This window comes from Schistocerca nitens, chromosome 9, assembly GCF_023898315.1.
Source record: "Schistocerca nitens isolate TAMUIC-IGC-003100 chromosome 9, iqSchNite1.1, whole genome shotgun sequence".
Lineage (NCBI taxonomy): Eukaryota > Metazoa > Arthropoda > Insecta > Orthoptera > Acrididae > Schistocerca > Schistocerca nitens.
Window position 1 is genome coordinate 221134730 of NC_064622.1, and position 22734 is coordinate 221157463.

The 22734-nt window shown below is 40.4% G+C and overlaps 1 pseudogene; it reads right to left on the reverse strand.

The window, feature by feature from the left end:
• Positions 1 to 22046: 22046 nt before the first annotated feature.
• LOC126204779 (5S ribosomal RNA) lies at positions 22047 to 22164 on the reverse strand (annotated as a pseudogene).
• Between the last annotated feature and the right edge of the window lie 570 nt (positions 22165 to 22734).

Here is a 22734-nt window from a genome sequence, read left to right on the forward strand (position 1 = left end):
GCTTTTGTCCACAGCCAGATCACCGTAGACATTCTGCAAGCGCCTATGAATATCTGAGATGCCCTGGTTTTCCGCCAAAATAAACTCGATCACTGCCCGTTGTTTGCAACTCACATCCGTTACAGACGCCATTTTAACAGCTCCGTACAGCGCTGCCACCAGTCGGAAGTCAATGAAACTATACGAGACGAAGCGGGAATGTTTGAAAATATTCCACAAGAAATTTCCGGTTTTTTCAACCAAAATTGGCCGAGAAAAAAAAATGTGTTGCATTACTTATTGAACTGCCCTCGTATAATAAAGATCGCCTCTAGTCGATGTTCCTTCGATTTACTTAAAGGGCTGAATTTAAGAGAATCCATTTACATCAAACCACATAGAATTTAAATAATTGCAAAACTGTGAGGTAATAGCTTGACCTCAGGAGTAACAGATAATCAAACAACAGTAGTAGCAAATCAAATACACAGACAGAAGGGGTAAGCCCAGGCGAGCAGCATAATGAATAAACAAATAACAACATACCATCGCACAAGCGGCTAGTTCGAAAAATAACAAATGACAAGTAACACGGACTTGTAATTAGCTGGCACCTACCTTACCGAAATGGATACCCTTTGCATAGACGTACTACCAAATCTGTTTTGTTACTGTCATCGGTTTGATTAAGGCGTACACTTGAAACATCCCCGTAGAAAAATTATACAAGACTGTGCTTAAACTGACACACAATATTTTTAGCGCAACGCAATCCGACTTTCAAAAATCCCTACAAAAGAATGGCCCTGACTAACATTAACCTATACCTTTCACAAATCACTTACCTCACCAAAAATCTTCGTTACTCGAACTACTGCAATACAGCGAGCGCAACTACTGCCAGCTAAATAAAAGATTCAAACTACGGAAGGCACTAACTACTAATAGGCATAGTTAGCAAATGAAAGATTTTAATAGAGAACAAACAATGTATTTACCTTAATAGTCATAATTGACATCCAGTCTTACAAATTTCAAAACTCCGCCATCTCTCTCCCCACATCCGCCACTACTGGCGGCTCACCTCCAACTGCGCAACGCTACGCGCTGTTAACATCCGGCTGCCGCTTCCCAACACTACAATGGCAGACAACAATGCAAACTAGCCACAGACAGCACACAGCACAGCGAGTGATTTTCATACAGAGCGCTACGTAATGTTGCCAGTAAGAAAACATAAACAGCCTACTTACATAGCCCCCATGCTCCCCACAAAAAAAAAATTACAAATTGTTTTGGGCAGTTGCCAATAATGATTTGATAAAATTTTTCATAATTACAATGACAAAGATATTAAATGCACACACTTATTGATAAAATGTTGGTCAAAAGCTAAAATTTTCTCACAGTCCATAAAGACAGTCCAGATTGTTCATCACAGTAAAATTGCAGCGTTTTTCTCAAAGTCTGAGCAGTTAAAGAAAATGCACACAGAAGTAGTGGATTTCCATGCAATCTTGAAGAAGTAGTGTTGTCCTTCCAACGGAAAGACAGTGCTGACTCTTGACATGCAGACAGGTATTGGTCCACAACAGAGCAAACCCACAGCAGAGTCAGTCGAAATTTTGAAGAATATTGGTAGGTAGGTCATCACAGAGTAGACCCACTGTAGTCCTGGTAGAGAGTATGGTATTGGTGGGCCACCAGAGGTGCAGACCCACTGTAGTCCTTGTAGAAATAATGGTACTGGTGAGTCAGCAAAGACGCAGACCCACTGTAGTCCTTGTAGAAATAATGGTATTGGTGGGTCATCAAAGGTGCAGACTCACTGTAGTCCTTGTAGAGACGGCCAGCAGCCATCTGTTGCAAATCTGCAGGTGCACAATCACCATCGAAGAGTCTTGCGGACAATATAGCAAGTCCATAAATCACCACTTGTGCACTCACAAAGTTTTTTAATTGTCCTTAGAACCAGCAATGCTGTTATCCAGTCCCTTGCTGAATTATTAACACACGTGCAAACACTAACAGTCCCTACTTCTCACATATTGTCCATATACTATGACCAACAGAAACATGTGCAGTGAAATGGAACTTACAAGTTACTTAATTTGATGACCTGGTGTCAATTACAATTTTATAACATAAGAATACAATTACAAAGGTACAAAATACATCATTAAAGAACATAACAATACAGAGAACATTTGTAGTACAGGCTTTACAAAAGAATCGAAATAACATATACGTCAGTGTTACAGGAATTATGACATGAGTACATACATAAAAGATCAGAATAACTTTCGAAACATCAACTTCACACATGAGCATTAAAACAAAACAGAATAAATAATGTCTAAACATATTTACAAAGAACATAATATAGTATTTGAAAAATTCTACAACATATACCTTATCAGATAAACACATAAAGACAGGAAAAACACAAATACACAAGAGTGCACAAACACATACCAGAATAATAGAGGAGGAAAGGACAGGGTTTGTTTTCAGTGTAACATTTGGTACTGCAGTCCAACCCAAAACTTCATTCCATAGATCTTTCGTCTTATTTCAACATTTGTTTCCACCAAAAAAATCCTATCCAAGCATGCTTTCTGTATTTATATGTTCACATATTTCTTACCTCATTATTTATTTCCAAGAAAATCCTACCTAAACCTGTTGTCCCTAAACCCTACTTTTTTGGTTCATATTCTCTTTCAAAATACTTTTTTTTGGCCAAACCATTTTCTTACAGCTTCTCAATGCATTTCTTCCAATTCATCACATCTCGTTCTCTCGTATAGCCTACCCCATCTTAAGCTAACTTAAATCTACTGAGCTCAGATGCTAAACTAAATGACGAGGCAATGCAGCAGTACAAAACAATTAACACAAACAGCAATGACAAAATATTCAAATTGGCCAAGCAAGCAGCAATATTACAACTAATATTACGCAATGAGAAGCAAACAAACAAAAATCAGTAGTAAAACTGGCTTAACAGAGTAATGTAAAGTGAAATTTAGTAGTACTATGCCTGGCAAACAGCAGAAGCAAATGCAATAAATTATATCTAAACATGACAGAGCTCAAGCAGAAAAATATTACAGTAAAGACAACAATGCAGATAAGGGAAATGTCTATTCACATCTTAATATCTATGTCATTAAAGTGGTGAACCACAACTTATTCTACAAAATAAATTACCAAGTACTTGAAAAGAAAATTATGAATGCAGTTCCTGTGAAGGTAAATGTCTTTTTGTGCTCCCTCATTTTTTTGAAAAAATTATTATTTACTCGATCTGTAGACAGAAAATATTTATATTAGTACATATATAAAATTTTATTTTAACCAATGCTGCAGTGCAGCTAGAAACTAGATATTAAACAAAATTAGTAAATAAATACATAAAGCAAGCCATATGGCATTTCTCTCAATTAGCAAGACAATAGCCGTGAAATGTTTCTCATCGTTTCATTAGGCATTTTAGTAAATACAATAAATTAAGAGCTCCACAGTATAATCATATGTTTTCAAGTTCGACCGTGTCGTTTTTTGCGATGCTTTCTACAAAGGAATGTCAACAGCGAGGATAATAGCCTCCCTTTTTTTTCACCTGTGCCTCTGAAACAGCACACACTAATGGCTTTTTCTCCAGGCGTCTGACACAGCTGGGTGCCCACGACGCATTACATGCAGGTGGTCACTTACCTTTCTTACGGAAATATTTACGACAGCAGTTTCCGCTACAGTGATAGTCTCATATAAAAATATTTCACAGGTCAAGAATTTGCGTTACAAATCTGTAGAAACAAAATCCAGTTGATATAACAGAGTCCAAAAAAAATTTTCGTCGGCACTGTAATACATTCACGCATTTACATACATTTTATAACTCTTAAAGTACGATTCTTGGTTTCCAACAACCTTTTTCACAAACCAAAGTCCCTAACCACTACTCATTATTCCTTATCTTATTCGTCGACACTTCTTCAATATTTCATCATAACAGATACGTAACATACTCAAATAACTCATATAGCAGCAGCTTATTGATCATAAACATACCGCAACAGCATAACACACATAGTCATCGTAATAATAACATCATAACTCCTCAGTCAACTCTCAAAATCGTCGTAGCTACCTCCAATAATTTCAAAACCTAAAAAAAAATTCTCTGCTCATGTCAAAAGTGTCGTCTGCCTCAAACGTACTTTAAAAACCGTGATCCCATACCAAACATATCATTCAAAGCTCTCATAATACCACAATAGGTCCGAAGAAATATGAACAGTTCACAAAGTACAGACAAAATACAATTTCGTAAGTGTGAAGCTACCCAACTGTGTAATTGCGTAAACATGTGTCACTGATGTAGTAAAAAAAAGTTTATCTCTCAGTTAAACGATCAGATAGCTGTGTAATTTGTGTGTTAGAGAAATATGGTACCGATGTGTAAAGTTGTATAAGCAAATACCATATTAGCTAGGGCTCCTTGTGCTTGCCAAACACATGGTACACAAAGTAAGCGTGTACCCCCTGAGGATTAATGTAATTATACCCTCAGTTGTTACAGATTACAGCAGTGGAATGAAATGTATCACGGAACACCTTTGTATCATTGTACTTCAAATATCTTTAAAAATAAATTATTTAAGTGCAAAATTAATCACTCAAATACGTGTCCTGTAGCGCTAAATGTACGTCTTGTTGCAACATAATCTCTGTGGAAGTGTCGTAGTTATCGTCCTCAGAAAGCTAAGTTCTGCAGAAGTCAATGTACTTACCTCATGATAAACAAAAGTGAAATGCTTTGCGTATAGATATCTTAGTTATTACGCTTATTGCCGTGATGAAGAAAGGACTATACTGTAACGTATTGTTGTGCTATGAAAAAGGCTGTCACATTGTAGCTATACCACAAAGGTTACTACTAAAACATGTTTTACTTTACAGAAGAATTCAGAAAAACTGTGCAGATATAAAACAGTTACACCGCAAAAGCAACATTGTAAATTGTCACTCATTAGTAGCGTCGTGATAAAATCGTGTAGCTGTCACATAAACTAACCACTGTGTCATCTGGTATCTCACAGAAAGTACTTTAAATCCAGAATGTATTTTCAAGTAAACCAAAATGTTGCATTAAAATCTCATTAGCAGTACTGGTAAATGTTCTAAGTATGTGAGCCTTATAGTCGTTACGTAATCGCGCAAACTAACAAGCAAGAATGTACACACACAATGACACTGTGACGTCTGTTCACTATAACAATGCATTCGTAATTACTGTCTAAATATGTTGCCCACGTTCTTGACTGGATATTTAACTTCAAACATTGTTGCATGGTAACAGTTTCTTAAGTCTGACAAAGCATACTAGAAATGTGAAGTGAAGAGTTTTATGGCAAAGACAAAGTTAAAAAGCAGATTATCTTTCAATAACGGTTTTACGTGTGAAATGTGGTGTAAACCTTTACTCTTCCTAGTACGCAGAGTTTCAACTTTAACGCAATTATCATGTGGTATATGTCGGTAAAGAATACTGGAATTTTTCTCAAGGTTAGCGTGTATGCTATTTTTCCCCTGAGCCAGCCGGCGCAGGTGGATGCCTGCGGTGCGAGTCATTGTCTGTTTCTTTGTTGGCGTGCGTCGTTATTGGGATTAGGAGACCTAACTTCTACAAATTCACCTTGACGAGAAGGCCCTGCCCTGTTTGAAGCTCGCCAGTTCTGATGGAATTCAGGTCTGTCGTTTTGTTGGTAGTTTACATAGTTTCTTGTTTGTCGGTCATGTGGTGGAGAATTTCTCCCGGAATTGTAACTGCGTGGTGGACTGTTGTGTCTGAAGTTATTCTGTCTCCCTTGATAATAATTATTTTGGTTCCCAAATTGTCTGTTTCTCTGATTGTCTCTCTGACAGTCACTACCGCAGAGGGGTGATCTTTCCCTGTAATTATTTCTACTCTGCCAACGGTTGTCATACGGGTGGTGTCTGTTTTGGCCACGAAATGTGTTGTGAGAATAGCCTTGTCGTGTCCAGTTATTATTTCTTTCATGGCGGAATTGTGACAGATGTGACCTGTAATTGTTGTGCTCCTGTTTTCGCGTTCCCCGATTGTCAGTGTCAATTTCCAGTTCTTGTAACAGTCCCTGAAAAGCTTCAATGTCGTCTTTGCAACGTCCTGCTAAAATAATATGTCGTAAATGTTCAGGCAATTTGATTAAGCAAATGCGGATGAGTTATGAGGGGCTGTATGGGTTTGAAAGATACTGATTCTTATGCAACATGTCTTCAAAATATTTGACAAGACTGGAAAATTCAGAGTGTTCAAAGTGTTTCATCATCATGATGCTATGTTTTACTCGGTCTTGTGTAGCTTGAGACCAATATGCTGAGAGGAAGGCATGGTAAAATTCTCCTTCACTGTGACAATCGTGAATGACCGATCGCATTCTTACAGCTGGTTCATTCTCTAAATAGCCACACATAAATTCTAATCTGTGTTCTAACGGCCAGTTGGGAGGAAAACAATGAGAGAATTGATGGAGCCTTGCTTGTATATGAATGTCGTTGCCGGAATTCTTAAATGTTTTGAATTTACGTGTAGTAATGAACAGCTTATAGTCAAAGTCATCATGTCGGCGAGTCGCATATCAGTCATTGTTACGTCGTTTCAGCGGTTCCATTTCAAAATTCGGTGCACCTTGCCAATTTCTTTCATAATTTCCGAAATGCGCTGTGTTATTATTTTGTGGCTGTTCCGTATTTCTATGTCCCTCTTCCCGTATTGGGGCGCGAGTGTCCTCTGAAATACGTAATTCTTGTATTACTTGTGCCAACTGATCTTGCCCTTCCCGGATTTCTCTTTTGTACTGTGTATTGATTTGATTTTGATTTTGTTTGAATTTTGTAATTTCTTCATACTCTTCAGTGTCAGTGAAGGCTACAGGTGTTGTATCATTCAGATCATCATCTACCTTTGTAGATAAGTTAGTGAACTGATCTGAAAGATCGGCTACTTTATCCTATAGTGAAATTATTTCCTCTGTATGTTTTTCTGAACCAAGTTTCAGAGTGTCCATTTGTGTTGAAATCGTATCTACTGTGTCCTTTAAGTTTTCCTGAGTTTTTGCAAGTTGCGTAACCGTATCGGTAGATGCAACTGAGTCAGTTTTAGCTTGCAAGGTCTCATGATTTTCATGAACAATAATTTGCAGTTCTTTTATGGCTGCTTCGTGATTCTGTAATGCATTTTCATGCCGCGAAAAAATAGGTTGAAAATGCTCACAAATTTGTGTTTTTACGTCATTACAGGCTTTTTGACATTTCGATTCAATGTTATGTAACTCAGTAGTTAAATCTTCACGTGTTTGTTCAAGAGTTTGTTCCAATGAGTCTAACTTTTGAAGCTGTTGCTGTGTTTGTCTCTGGTGTTGTTACATTGTGTCTAACTTTTGAAGATTTAGTTCCATTGTGTCTAACTGTTGCTGTGTTTGTCTCTGGTGTTGTTCCATTGTGTCTAACTGTTGCTGTGTTTGTCTCTGATTTTGTTTCATTTGCTACATTAATTGCAATAATAATGTATTAGTGTCTGGAATCTGTTCCTCTATGCTTTTCGGCAGTGCATTTGCACCGGCAACATTTACATTTTGACGAGCAGAAAATGTGTCTTGACTTATTTGAGAAAACGGTGGGGACCCAAAACCTGAGTCTACAGTATTTGCAATATTGTGTTCGGTCATTTCGGATTCCTGAGGCGAGCTGTTGCCGACCGATCGATCGATAATGCTTCCCTGTTCACTAATTGTTCCACTGTCTACGCCATTATTTGCCACCCACTCCATTTCCCTATGCACAATTACAAAATTAACACTTTGAATGTCTGTTAATTCATTACACAGTGGTGCTGATAAGCTACGCTCGTCGTCACTATTATTTCTCAGTTTACTTTGTAGCCTAGTGTTACGTTTTTGACACGCCATTATTGTCACAATATTTCACACGATAACACAGAAAAGCACAATTTGAAGAGCAAAAATAAGAGAACACATTAACATAGCACTGAAAATAATATCTAGTTAATTGCAGCTGCGAAATACTTGGTGCAAATCTACATGCAAGCCACAACTGTTTTACTGCACAACAACGAAAAACCACAACTATAAAGGAAATTCTCTCTATAATTACGCGCTAGCAATAAACAATAGCTACACTAATTACACAAACTACAAGAAAAAAATCAGAAGATTCCAGTGAGGTATCCTCGGCTAAGAGTCGACATATGAAACGTCCCCTTAGAAAAATTATACAAGACTGTGCTTAAACTGACACACAATATTTTTAGCGCAACGCAATCTGACTTTCAAAAATCCCTACAAAAGAATGGCCCTGACTAACATTAACCTATACCTTTCACAAATCACTTACCTCACCAAAAATCTTCGTTACTCGAACTACTGCAATACAGCGAGCGCCACTACTGCCAGCTAAATAAAAGATTCAAACTACGGAAGGCACTAACTACTGATAGGCATAGTTAGCAAATGAAAGATTTTAACACAGAACAAACAATGTATTTACCTTAATAGTCATAATTGACATCCAGTCTTACAAATTTCAAAATTCCGCCATCTCTCTCCCCACATCCACCACTACTGGCGGCTCACCTCCAACTGCGCAACGCTACGCGCTGTTAACATCCAGCTGCCGCTCCCCAACACTACAATGGCAGACAACAATGCAAACTAGCCACAGACAGCGCACAGCACAGCCAATGATTTTCATACAGAGCGCTACGTAACGTTGCCAATAAGAAAACATAAACAGCCTACTTACACAGTGAGGCCCCTGGTAAGTAACGAGTTAACTAATGACTAATGTGTCCTGTAACACACACATCTAGATAGAACAATACACTAGTTTACGTAATTTTAAAACCAATCCGTAAAACAAGCTTGAGAAACACTGAAAGCATTAAACAATAACTGACAAAATAAAGGAAATGGTTGAAATGGCTCTGAGCACTATGGGACTTAATTTCTGAGGTCATCAGTCCCCTAGAAGTTAGAACTACTTAAACCTAACTAACCTAAGGACATCACACACATCCATGCCCGAGGCAGGATTCTAACCTGCGACCGTAGCGGTCACGCGGTTCCAGACTGAGGCGCCTAGAACCGCTCCGCCACACCGGCCGGTGAACAGGAAACATAATCTTCAAAAAGGTATAAAAGAAAACACTCTTTGTGCACACTACAAGCCAGCCGCACTGCTCAGTAACGTGGCAAGTAGACAACAAAATTTGAAATTTAATTCCATAAATCGCGAATATGTGTCCATAAACACAATTGAGTACGTTCCATTAAGCTTCGGGTGTGCAGCCGCAAGAAATCTCCTTCTTCTTCTAATATTTCGGCTGTATGATGTTCAGCTATCTTCAGAGTGAGCCGCAAGACTGCCGCTCCAGTGCTCGCTTCGTCCCTTTATACTGTTGTACCGGGCAACTGCGCATGCGGCCACTGATGCAAATGCGCCAGAGACGTTGGTCGGCGGTAGAGACGTGCATAATGCGCGAGTTGTATCTATGACTCCGCAATTGATCTGTGTTGGCATTTCGATATATCGTTGTGAGTTGCACTGTGACGACGTCTTTGCGAGTTTATTACAGCAAGTGCCGGATTCCATGATTTATCAAGATTGAAACCACTATCTCTATTAATTAAATTCGTCGCCAAGCGAATTTCAGTTGTCTCCTTCACTATTGAGTCCCAAAAGGATGATGTAGTTGCCAAAATTTCGACGTTGTCATACAACATACTGTGACCATTATCAATACAGTGCTCTGCCACTGCCGACTTGTTAGGTTGTAAAAGTCGTGTGTACCTCCGGTGTTCTGTTCATCTTTCTTGGACAGTACGACTTGTTTGTCCGATGTAAGACAGGCCACATTCACATGGAATTTTGTAAACTCCAGATTTCCGGAGCAGCAAATCATCTTTGACGGAGCCCACGAGTGCAGCTGTCTTGGGTGGAGGACGAAAAATCACTTTTACTTTGTAAAAGTCATAGATACAACTCGCGCATTATGCACGCCTCTGCCGCCGACCAACGTCTCTGGCGCATTTGCATCTGTGGCCGCATGCGCAGTCGCGCGGTACAACAGTATAAAGGGACGAAGCGAGCACTGGAGCGGCAGTCTTGCGGCTCACTCTGAAGATAGCTGAACATCATACAGCCGAAATATTAGAAGAAGAAGGAGATTTCTTGCGGCTGCACATCCGAAACTTAATGGAACAGTCTTTGCGCCGCCAAAACCTGAAGATTCACACAAACGAGTACCTTTGGCTTTCCAACAGCATACTGGAGTAATAACACAGATATCCAGTAGGCCAGAAAGGAACAAGGTTGCAGTCATTCGTGCTTAAGTTGAGAACAAAATTAACGCCCATTACATTACATACAGTCCACAATGTGGGCACGGAACAGTTCCGTGAGCTGGCTCACTTCAACGGTCGATCTGACAGGTAACTCCAAAAGGCGTGATGGCGCCGATAGCATTGGATAGGCTGGACCACAGCCTTCCAGCTACGTTCGGTCAACACAGTGCTCACACGTCCTCGGTAAACGCTGATCTCCAACTGCCCACTACTCCCAACAAGACATTCGCGCATCGCAATATGCGGGTCTGCCGCTGCTACACATGCCCACTTTCAGCCAGCATTCTCTGGCCTCCGGGCAACTGGCCAGTGACAAACACAGGGCAGATACAGTCGATACTGGAATCTCAAAGGCATCAAGTGTGCACAGCACAACACTCTCCGTTTATTACTTTGTCTTACGTCTTTGCTCACACAGTCTAGAAAGAGGAAGATTGTCTAAGTATCCTGATTTTATTGTAGTCTATAGAATGGCCAGTGTTTGTACTATGTGTTGTGTTGTCAGAATAAGACACAGCCAGGGCGAAAGCACTACAGGCGCAAAGATGCGAGCTGGTGCCAGTGCTGTAGAGACTCGCCACTTGCGCGAGTTCCACTAGCTCCACTCGGCTGCACTGAGTATGAAGATATCAACTTGCCTCGGCCAATTGCCGGCCGAGTACAATCCGCCAATGACCGGACGACAACGGGCAGAAGCCTGCTTGGAAGACAAAAGAGCAGCTCTCGCCCACGTGGTTATAGATCATGGGAACGTCGTTTAATGAACTCTCAGAAGTGAAAGACAGTTTTTGTAAATTGCATTTGTTAAGTGCAGTCAAGTTCATCTACAATTATTTGCACTTAGCCATTCAGGGCCTTTCTTGTGTTATATTACATGCAGTGCTGCAGACGTAATCGTTCAACAAGCCACAAAGATAAGAAAACCTTTTAAACTCATTTGTGCGGCTCTGTTACTAATTTGTCGGAGTGTTGTAGAACCTTCGTTCTCCTAACCTGTGACCTGAACCTGGGGCATAGCTGTGTAATAGTGCTAGGGAGAAATTGTAGTGATGTACTGCACCAGAAGCCGTTTCACGAGCTCACAAATTCGGCCTACCGTAACAACAGCGGCAACTCGGCTGCCACAGCAGTAGCGACGAGGCCTTTGCAAAACTGGCGACGACGGTTTACAAAACTACAGCCAGCCACAGCTGATTTGGTGGTATGGTGTGATCCGGTATGTCATCTACGTTCGCAGCACTTCTCTTCTACTGTGTGAGCCATTTCCCCAACTGATGCCTTGTCGCATTGGCAGGGAATTTGGTAGACCCCTGGTCTGCAGTGGCTTTAATGAATCTAATAGTGTCAAGGTCTTAGACAGTGGGCATAATGCACATTTGATATTGTGTCTCTCCAAGATTCTGGTTACTTTCCTGGAGGTACTGCCGACAAACGGGATGTAAGCTAGTGATGTGTGCTCTTCTTTTTCTTCCTAGTCTTCGTACAACCTGTCTGAAGGCACGCCTTACAGCTTGCTGGCGTACCCATTTCTTCAGAAAAAAATGTGGTCTCGAGGTGCTTCAGCTCAGTTGCATGGCAGTGAGTCCTTTACTCCTATATTCATTTACAATTTCAAGTGGCTACCTGAAACAGGGAGTCTCTTTCCCTACACTGACTTCACAATTCAGTTTTTATAAGAATTTTTAGCAATCAGTTAAAGAGACACCTCACTATTTCTATTTCCATTTTTAACTTTTCGTATTAACTTCAGTACATTAGTGCAGTTACTTCTTGGGCTCGCATTTCCGTAACAATTGCTTACTAACCGAATCTATTAGTAATAATAGTACGCATATGAACTACTTCGATGTTTTCTTTTAATGCGATTTGGTGGTGATGAGCAGTGATGAGCAATACCCAATAATGGGTCGTACTAGTGTTCTGTATGTGGTCTGCTTTGTAGATGGGCTACACCTGCACAGAATTCTTCCAGCAAACGGAATACCACCATTCGCCTTTCCTACTACCGACTTTACATGCTCATTGCGTTTGATGTTGCTTTGCAACATTACGCCTAGATATTTAATCGATGGGATTGTGTCCAGCAGCTCGCCAGAAATAGTGTATTCGAGCACTACACGACTGTTTTTGTACTCATTTGCAGTAACTTATATTTTTCCACATTCAGAGCAAGCTGTCATTTGTCACAGAAAATGGGTTTTCTATCCAGCTCATCAAGTATGTTAATACATAGTTTCAAAGACAACACTTTACCGCGCACTAAAACAGTCACCCAGCCAACAGTTGCAGGTTGCTGGTCATGCAACCTATCAGGATATATACGTACATAAAGAACAAGAGCAGTCCTATAACACTTAACTGAGCACTCCTAACGATTCTCTTATCTCCGATTAACACTCGCCGTCCAGGACAGCGTAATGGATTCTGTTAGTTAAAAAGTCTTCGAGTCACTCACATATCTGAGAAGCTATTCCGTATTCTAGGACGTTCGTTAACAGTTCGCAATGTGGCACTGTGCCAAATGCTTTACGGACAACCAGAAATGTGGAATCTGTCCGTTGCCCTTCATCAGTGGTTCGGAAGATATCGTGTGAGAATACAAATTTTGAGCCTGGCGCCAATACGAAGCTGCAGACGAACCTAAAGTTCTCGAGTCCGCAGCTCGTGGTCGTGCGATAGCGTTCTCGCTTCCCGCACCCGGGTTCCCGGGTTCGATTCCCGGCGGGGTCAGGGATTTTCTCTGCCTCGTGATGACTGGGTGTTGTGTGATGTCCTTAGGTTAGTTAGGTTTAAGTAGTTCTAAGTTCTAGGGGGCTGATGACCATATATGTTAAGTCCCATAGTGCTCAGAGCCATTTCAACCATTTTTTGAAGTTCTCGAAAGGTACCATAGGAACCTATCGCCTGCGCTAGAGTGTAGCAGTATCCGAAAATGAGCTAATCAGGCAGCTAAGTCGTTGAGTGACGAAGGGGGCCAGTGACTTTACTTTCTGGAAAATAAAGCTACCACATGAAGACAAAAGTCTTTTCATCTTTGCTTATAGATGAGACATAAACACGGGATATGTCAATGAATGTAAAATGCAACATAAGACACTAACTGGCCAGACTACAACATAAACAGTGCATCCCCATCCATGAACCCTTTATTTACCGTATTCTGAAAAAATATAAAATCAGGATTTAAATTTTTTTAATAGTTGAAGAGCTGTTACTGAATTAACAACAAATTTATTAGATTTCAAAAAATGATTCAAAGTCATTAAAATACGTAAAATGTTCAGAGGATTTGTAAGTCCCAATAGAGAAGTTCGTTAAGAGATTGAGAAATCCCAAAAGAGTCATACAGCTAGTATTATTGCGTCTGAAAACAGTTCTTTTTTTCAATAACACACAAAAAATATTACACTCTGAACGCTTTGAATGGGGACTACATACCACTTTTATAGATGACTGAAGTTCACATCTGTCTCTTGAACTAACAAGTGTTAGCCAGTGAGATCCTGTAATTTGAAAACGTATGTCGTTTGATACCGAAAATGCTGCCTTTCTTCTCTTTTTAGAATTGAAAGAGGAGATGTTTGATCATTTTTTCGCATATTCCTAAATTTAGACTAAAGATTGGAGTGGCTGGAGTTTTTCTTTTCTTCCACTGTGCAGTAGAGACAGATATAGGTTACAAAATTTCCTCTCATTTTCCTCCTTTTTCTCACTTGCATTTCTTGCAGTTTCTGCAACATTTTGTGAAGTAATAGCAAATACCGAAATGGATACAGGTTGAAGATCTTCCTCACTGTCGGCCTCTTCCTCATTAGCACTTAGCGCAAGTTATGCAGTATTTTGTGTAGTACTAGCACACACCTGAAGGTTTTTTGCATTATTATTACTGTGCGAAGCATTACTCATCATTTCATATTAGCTTTCATCAGTACACTGAAATGGTGTATCAACATCAGCTGAAAAATTGACTAGTTCATCTGTAAGGGCTCTTCCGTAATAGGTAGCCGTAGCCCGAAACAAAATAAAATCTTTGTAAGTTGACTAATGTTTTACTTGTCACGCATTATTTATACTATTTTTTTTAAAGTGAAATACCATATTCTCTCACCGAGGAGGATATGTTTTTATTTATAAAAGGTGCTAAGCAGGAAAAGTTATAAACATCAAAGAAAAGCAACAATAAGTGAATCTAACGTCAACAGTGCACTAAGCCTAACAGGATTGCAAAGTCCCAATCATATTTTACATTGTAACTGAATATTACAAGGGTATTGTATAGATATTTGATCGAAATTAACATTAGTGTGTTAAAATGTAAATGTCGTGTGACTAGGGCCTCCCGTCCGGTAGACCGTTCGCTGGGTGCAAGTCTTTAGATTTGACGCCACTTCGGCGACTTGTGCATCGAATTAGTGTGTTGTAAGATAAGTAAACAAATTTTATCACTCAGCACCATTCATACATCCGTAAACCTTATTTTTATCTACATAACTTAGCAGCGTTGTTTCACACGCAAAGCAGCTGTTCATATTCTGGGCTGATGTACAGAGTTTCGGCGCTCGGAGTGGACGCGCGGTTTTAGACGCCATGTCACGGATTGCGCAAGTCCTCCCTCGGGCATGGGATTGTGTGTGTTGTTCTTAGCTTAAATTAGTTTAAGTAGTGTGTAGGTCTAGAGACCGATGACCTCAGCAGTTGGTCCCTTAGGAATTTACACACATTTGAGAAATTTTTTATACCGTCTTTCGAATGGCGTTCAGGCCGTTCTGACATCTAGCGTAGGAAGCATAAACTCTATGGAACAGGACCTGTCTATCCCTACAGATCTAAGCGGCTACAGAGTTACATGTAATTTCACACAAAATCTGCCGGGGTTCTTAAGTCCCACCAGTAAATGAAGGGTTAAGAAAAATGAGGAGGAAATAGAATGGATGGCCGGCAGTTCAGCTCACCCCTCAGATGCTATCAGCACGACGACGCTTTCTGTCGGATTATCGACAACAAAGTAGCTTCGCTTTAGGAGTTTGGCGAGGCGGGTCTTGGATTCGTTGTGAATCTTCGGTAGTGGATTCTGGCGTGATCCATTGACGGGTCTCGCCCCTCCAGTCGGCATTTGGCAATTAACTGTCAGACACATTGTGTGTGTGCCTTTCCCAGTAATTCTGCAATTCCAGAATGAATATTCGTAAGATTCCCACTATGTGCATCTGTATGAAATTTAGCCCAAATTTACTTCCCACTCTATAAAAAGTCTACGATTACCAAAACTACGTACCCACAAACTGTTATCCAACTTAAACTCGTATACAAATCTTTGACTAAACAGAAGCTAATTTGAACTGAGCTGTAACTCGTCCGAATATAACCTGTCCTTATATCAAACGCGGAACTGAAGTAAAACAATTATCTGGCATTAATCAACATTTCCACTTACTTTCACAAGCTGCGACATCGTCGCGAAAAAACACAGTGACCCGTATATGTAATAAGTTTCCTTTAATTTACGTCTGTGGTCACAATCTTTTTGTTTAACGGATTACCGGTTTCAGTCTTTAATAACCATCATCAGATCTGTTTCAAAAAGACATAGTCCTAATGTACTGCAGCCATAGTGGCATCGTCAAACGTTAACGTACATTAGGACTATGTCTTTATGAAACAGATCTGAAGATGGTTATTAAAGACTGAAATCGGTAATCTGTTAAACAAAAAGATTGTGACCCTAGACGTAAATGAAAGGAAACTTATTTCCACTTACCTCGCGTCTTCACAAAATTATTGCAATTTTCTCGAAAGCACAACAGCAAACAGGCAGTGGTTAAGCTAGATTTCTATTTTTTAAATAAAATTTCCAAACAATATTCAAACTGTTGCATACCATATGGTGCAATGTGGCAATGCGTAATGATAAACGTTCTTTAAACAGTGGGATGGGGAGAGTAATTATTCCTATGAAATGATAATCCAAGACAACGATTTTAGAATCAAATATGTATTCAAAAAGTAAAACTTTGCGTGATCTTCACACACAACAGTGGTCTGAATAGAATTATTGAAAGGTCTCTGTTGGATTCCTTTCATGTTAATTTCTTAAATATGTTGTCATTTACGGCATACATTCAGCTTCTACATTTACTGTGGTGTTTCTGACTATATCTGGGAGGAGACTGAGCAGTGGAACATGTTACTTTTACACATAAACAAGAACGATCTGTCACACTACTACACTTTAAAACACAGTTTATATGTACTTCATGTCACACAGTCTCATATGGAACATACATACGTTTTTTTATATAATGTATATGATAAGACACTGTCATCCCACTTCCCTTCTGTGTGAAAGGATGAATGAGCAAATGTATTTCTAGTTGCATGCTTGATGGTAGCAGACAAGCCTGTCTGCTAGAGAACAGTAGGACCAACGTCGGAACAGGTAGCTATGCTGTCTAAAAGCAGAGAGGTTTCTATTCTTAGTATGGTCCTGTCCGTACCTTGTCATGTTGGTATAGGAAGCTGCCTCTCTGGTCACTTCCGTTTGTATCTGTGAAGCACCCTCGGTAGGGGCCCACACCAGTCTGTCCCCAGCGAGCGTCTGAAGTGGTAAGATCTCCGGCTAAGCGCGTCTCTGCTAAGTCCGTAGGACAATGGATTTCTTAAGTTCAACCTAACTGAAAATTTAATCACCTTTATTTCAGATTTAGATCTAAAATATCTAATGTTATCTTAAATTGCAACGCAGTGTAATTCGAGTGTGAAGTTCAGAATATCTTCCAGTAGTTGCTTTGTCACTACTTTGTGAGTAAAGTGAAACCACGTGTTGATGATCCATAACTCTAACTAAGATCATCAATCTTAAATGCGAATGTGTGTGAGATTATAACGTCTCATCTTGACAATATTTTTCAATATAGCAACTTTTCTTTATGTTTAACCCACGTGGGGTGTACGTTATGACACCAGTACCACGTGCTTATACAATTGTTTGACCCATCAGGTTAATAGTAAGACGATAGTAACCAGTTCGAGGTTTTTCTATTGTAAATTGCGTTTCGATGGAATTTATTTTAATTATCAAAATTATTGTGGAGTTACACTCTTTGTGTAAACCAAGTTGACCACGTGAAGCATGTGGTGTAAGCATCAAAGTAGCCCTCAGCTACCCTTTTCGGGAAGATTTCCCAGAGAGTTAATATGACTTTAGTATACCAGTGTGTGGTAATTTCATGACGGACAGGATTGCGCTACGAATGTAACTTCTTTGGGTGAAAATTGAATCGGTTGGTTGTGGTTAATTTCCTCTCGCACATGTTTCAACGTTCTTCGTGTGTTATTTTATGAATGCAGTGTTGTATGCAGTCTCCCAATCTTGGCTCCATATTTGATGTGTTCTGTAAGATTAAAAACTCACATTTTCACAATCCTAAAAAAGCATCAGTTTAGTTATGAATCAAGTTTAATATGCTGAAATTTTAACGGAACAATGATCAATGGTAAAACAAATGTCCAAATATAAACTGTTTTATTTCTTTTTATTTAAATTCTCTTTATATATATATATATATATATATATATATATATATATATATATATATATATATATATAGTGCATGGGGGCTTAATTAATATATAATGAAAATAATTTTAATTTTTTGTTTTTAGTAGCTGTTTGTCCGATTACGAAGTCTCGTAACGGTTGGCCCTGACTAGTATTATTACGCTATCTGACTGCATAGAACAATAACAAAGAATGAAATGGAAATTTTCATTAACACAATTAATTAATTAAGTCCCCAGCAACTATAAAACCTACGAAACCAAAGCACAAGTGTAACTGTTCTGCGTGTGGAAGTATAACTCAACGTACGCATCTGGCACGGTTCTTCTTCAACAACACAAGAAATTTTAAATATCATTTATACTGAATTAATTAAAGAAAATAAAAATACCATAATTACTCAAGAGAACCAGAATTACACTCTAATCCAAGAACACAAGCCAGATGCTTTGTTGACTGAACCTGTAATGACGCATTATTTAAAACATGGAAATAATGAAAAATAAATCAAGTTTCGTTACCTTCATATATTGACAAAAATCACTCTAATCATTACAATATATCTCCACACCGACTCGCTATTACCACATCTCAACAAGAACTTTTCAGTATCACATCTCAGCAAGCACTCCCTACTAGCACATCTGAACACGAACTGACTACTACGAGTCCTCGACAAACACTCCCACTACGACATCTCAATAATCACCGCCAGTGGAGGCGGCGGAACAATGCTCTCTAGCGATCTCTGGCGCTGTGGCTCAGTGTAGCCACCTTTCAATAGTTGTCGTAAGATGACTATTTAAAGATTATAATTAATGTTAGTCTGGTTGCGAATTTGGTAAGCCAGACTGGATACCTGGTGAAACAGTTGCTCAGTAATGCAAGGTTAACTTCACCAGATAACTCACAGCTTTTAACCCACTCTTATTGTCTTGAATATCAGAACCGCTTTCAGAACAACTTAATGCATCAACATTACATTATGCTCAACAAAGTGAACAATACTCAAAAATGGTAAAATGTCAGAGAATTTATATAAAAACCAAACAGCTTAATTAGTTGATATGTTAATGCATGTAATGCATAACTCAGGGAAGTGGGGCGGCTTTTCTCTCAACTGCGGCCAAGTGAACAAAGTTAACTAGCTGACAATAATCATTGCGACAAACTAGCTGGGCAGTACTGCAAACTTATGTCAAACTGCTCTTTAAAAAATGGTTCAATGGCTCTGAGCACTATGGGACTCAACTGCTGAGGTCATTAGTCCCCTAGAACTTAGAACTAGTTAAACCTAACTAACCTAAGGACATCACACACATCCATGCCCGAGGCAGGATTCGAACCTGCGACCGTAGCGGTCTCGCGGTTCCGGACTGCAGCGCCAGAACCGCGCGGCCACTTCGGCCGGCTGCTCTTTAAAAAAATCGATATTTACACTCTTTTCACATTTCAATACACACGTCATATTCATTCCTGCTGTCCATTACAACAAATCTTTCTTCATCTAACAGATAAAGTCTACAGTCACCAGTCTAAGCAACACTTCTGAATACGCACATCACCTACCGTACTTGAACTATAAATATATCAGACTGAGCAGAGGTTCAAAAATGGTTCAAATGGCTCTGAGCACTATGGGACTTAAAATCTGTGGTCATCAGTCCCCTAGAACTTAGAACTACTTAAACCTAACTAACCTAAGGACATCACACATCCATGCCCGAAGCAGGATTCGAACCTGCGACCGTAGCGGTCGCGCGGTTCCGGACTGAGCGCCTAGAACCGCTAGACCACCGCGGCCGGCACTGAGCAGAGGCAAAGAATTGTGCCACAACCAGACCAATGATTGTTTTACAGTGACATAAATCGACCTCTCTCTGGCGTGCACATAGATTGTTGTTGTTGTGGTCTTCAGTCCTGAGACTGGTTTCATGCAGCTCTCCATGCTACTCTATCCTGTGCAAGCTTCTTCATCTCCCAGTACCTACTGCAACCTATATCCTTCTGAATCTGCTTAGTGTATTCATCTCTTGGTCTCACTCTACGATTTTTACCCTCCACGCTGCCCTCCAATACTAAATTTGTGATCCCTTGATGCCTCAGAACATGTCCTACCAACCGATCCGTTCTTCTAGTCAACTTGTGCCACAGACCTCTCTTCTCCCCAATTCTATTCAGTACCTCCTCATTAGTTATGTGGTCTACCCATCTTATCTTCAGCATTCTTCTGTAGCACCACATTTCGAAAGCTTCTATTCTCTTCTTGTCCAAACTATTTATCGTCCATGTTTCACTTCCGTACATGGCTACACTCCATATAAGCGACAAAAATCAAAATGACATGTCGAGCTCAGCTTACAGCAATAAAGTTGTAATTCCAGAATGGATTTTCACTGTAGCGTGGATTTGAAACTTTCTGGCAGATAAAAACTCTCAGCCGGACTGCGACTCGAACCCGAAACGTTTGCCACTTGCGGGCGGATCTTGAGTCGTGCCTGGGTAGCTCTGACAGTAGAGCACTTGCCCCCGAAAGACAACGGTTCGGGTTTCGAGTCCCGATCCGGCCTCTTGCCAGGAAGTTTCGAAGCTGTAACTGTCGAAATACAAAAAGCTGTTTGGTCAGACAGCCGCGCAGTGCCCTGGGAACCGGCGCAGGACGTTGAAAGGAGCGTGCAGCGCCGCACCGACACGCGTGTGGTCGGCGGGTCCCGCCCGGGCGGCTCCGTATAATAGCCGCAGCGCCTGGGAAAAGCCGCCGCCTCCTAAAGTACGCGAGGCCGCGCCGCGCTGTGGGTAAATAGAAAGCTTCCGCCGACGGCATCCTCCAATTAAGCACGGTAAATTGAATCTTAATTTATTCCACCTATGCTCTGCCGCGATTTATGGCCCTCTCGACCGTGCCTGGCCTCCGCTGACGACACACTGCGGGGTCCGGCTCAGGGGGCCCCTCGGCCAGGTTGCTCAGTAAAAACCAGGCTGACTACCGGCCAGCTCAACAACAGGGTTCTTCCAGATGCGGGGATGCAGTTGTAATAATTGTACGTTCGTTCTGTCTGCGATGTATGGCGCCTAACAAGGGCATAGGAAGAAATGGCAAGAATATCACGTTCCCACTATTGATTGAACACGATAGAATAGTGACCGGCCGGTGTGGCCGTGCGGTTCTAGGCGCTTCAGTCTGGATCCGCGTGACCGCTACGGTCGCAGGTTCGAATCTTGCCTCGGGCATGCATGTGTGTGATGTCCTTAGGTTAGTTAGGTTTAAGTACTTCTAAGTTCTAGGGGACTGATGACCACAGATGTTAAGTCCCATAGTGCTCAGAGCCATTTGAACCATTTTGAACCATAGAATAGTGACAGGTCTGTAATAAGAAACACAGTTTACACGGAGTAACGGGTATAAGTTCAAATATTTCTGTTCGTGTCTGAGGACGATGTACTGAACAACATTACATCAATATTTACGACATTTGCAGAATAATAATTATATTTAATACAAGTTGGTTAGTACCTCCAAAAACATGTGGCAAGAGCGAGCCATAATGCTTATTTTCCCCTGTGCAGCAGGTCAGATGCTGAAGTGTGAACGCTTGGGCGCAAAACAGTTTGTCTATACTGACAGGTGTGTTCCACTTGCAAGCGGACATTTCAAAGTGTCAATAAACGTCTTGATGAAACTTGGCGGGTGTGTAGAGGGAAAAAAATAGTGCAATATGTATTCCACGTTTGTGCCGAATTTAACTTTTAAGGGGTAAAACACCCAGAAAGGTAATTTGGCATATTAGGTTTCGAGGGAACGTCTTAGAAACGATGATCTATAAACAGAGTTTCTCATACAAAAGTTAATATTTAATTAACTCCGTCTTCAGGCCACGAGTGGCCTACCGGGACCATTCGACCGCCGTGTCATCCTCAGTGGAGGATGTGGATAGGAGGGACGTGGGGTCAGCACACCGCTCTCTCGGTCGTGACGATGGTATGCTTGACCGAAGCCGCTACTATTAGGTCGAGTAGCTCCTCAGTTGGCATCACGGGGCTGTGTGCACCCCGAAAAATGGCAACAGCGCATGGCGGCCTGGACGGTCACCCATCCAAGTGCCAACCACGCCCGACAGCGCTTAACTTAGGTGGTCTCACGGGAACCGGTGTAGCCACTGCGGCAAGGCCGTTGCCTTAATATTTAATTAACGTTCTTCAAAATTATAATCTAATTTTGTAATAATTTGAAATTCTGAAAAATACTCCACCAACATTATTTAATTGTGAAAAATGAATACTTTTGTTACAACACAAATTAAAGGAGCCTTGAAGCTACAACCATCAATGTGTAACAAAACTAGTTCTCCAGTACCATTTTTTGAAAATAAACTGTACACAGTGTGCTATCAGAGTATTTTAGACACTCGTAATTAAAATATCTTAACTTTCGCTATTAGTCTAGTTATTTATTTTACTTATATTTGTCTTGTGTTTTAAAACGTTACTTTACGTTTTACATTTTTTTGTTTTTTTGTTTCACTTACGTGTATTTGGTTTACTGAAAATCACATGTAACTCATTATTACGACACAAAATTATTACACTAAATATAATCTGTAAATAAACGCTTAAAACCACATCTGAAAATCTTCTCGCGAGGTTCTTCCAACATTGAAAGTCATACACGCACGACGTCTGTACTCATGTCGTTGAATCCTTTTTGGATAACCAGATGAACAAGTTTGTTGTCCTCCGGTACGATGA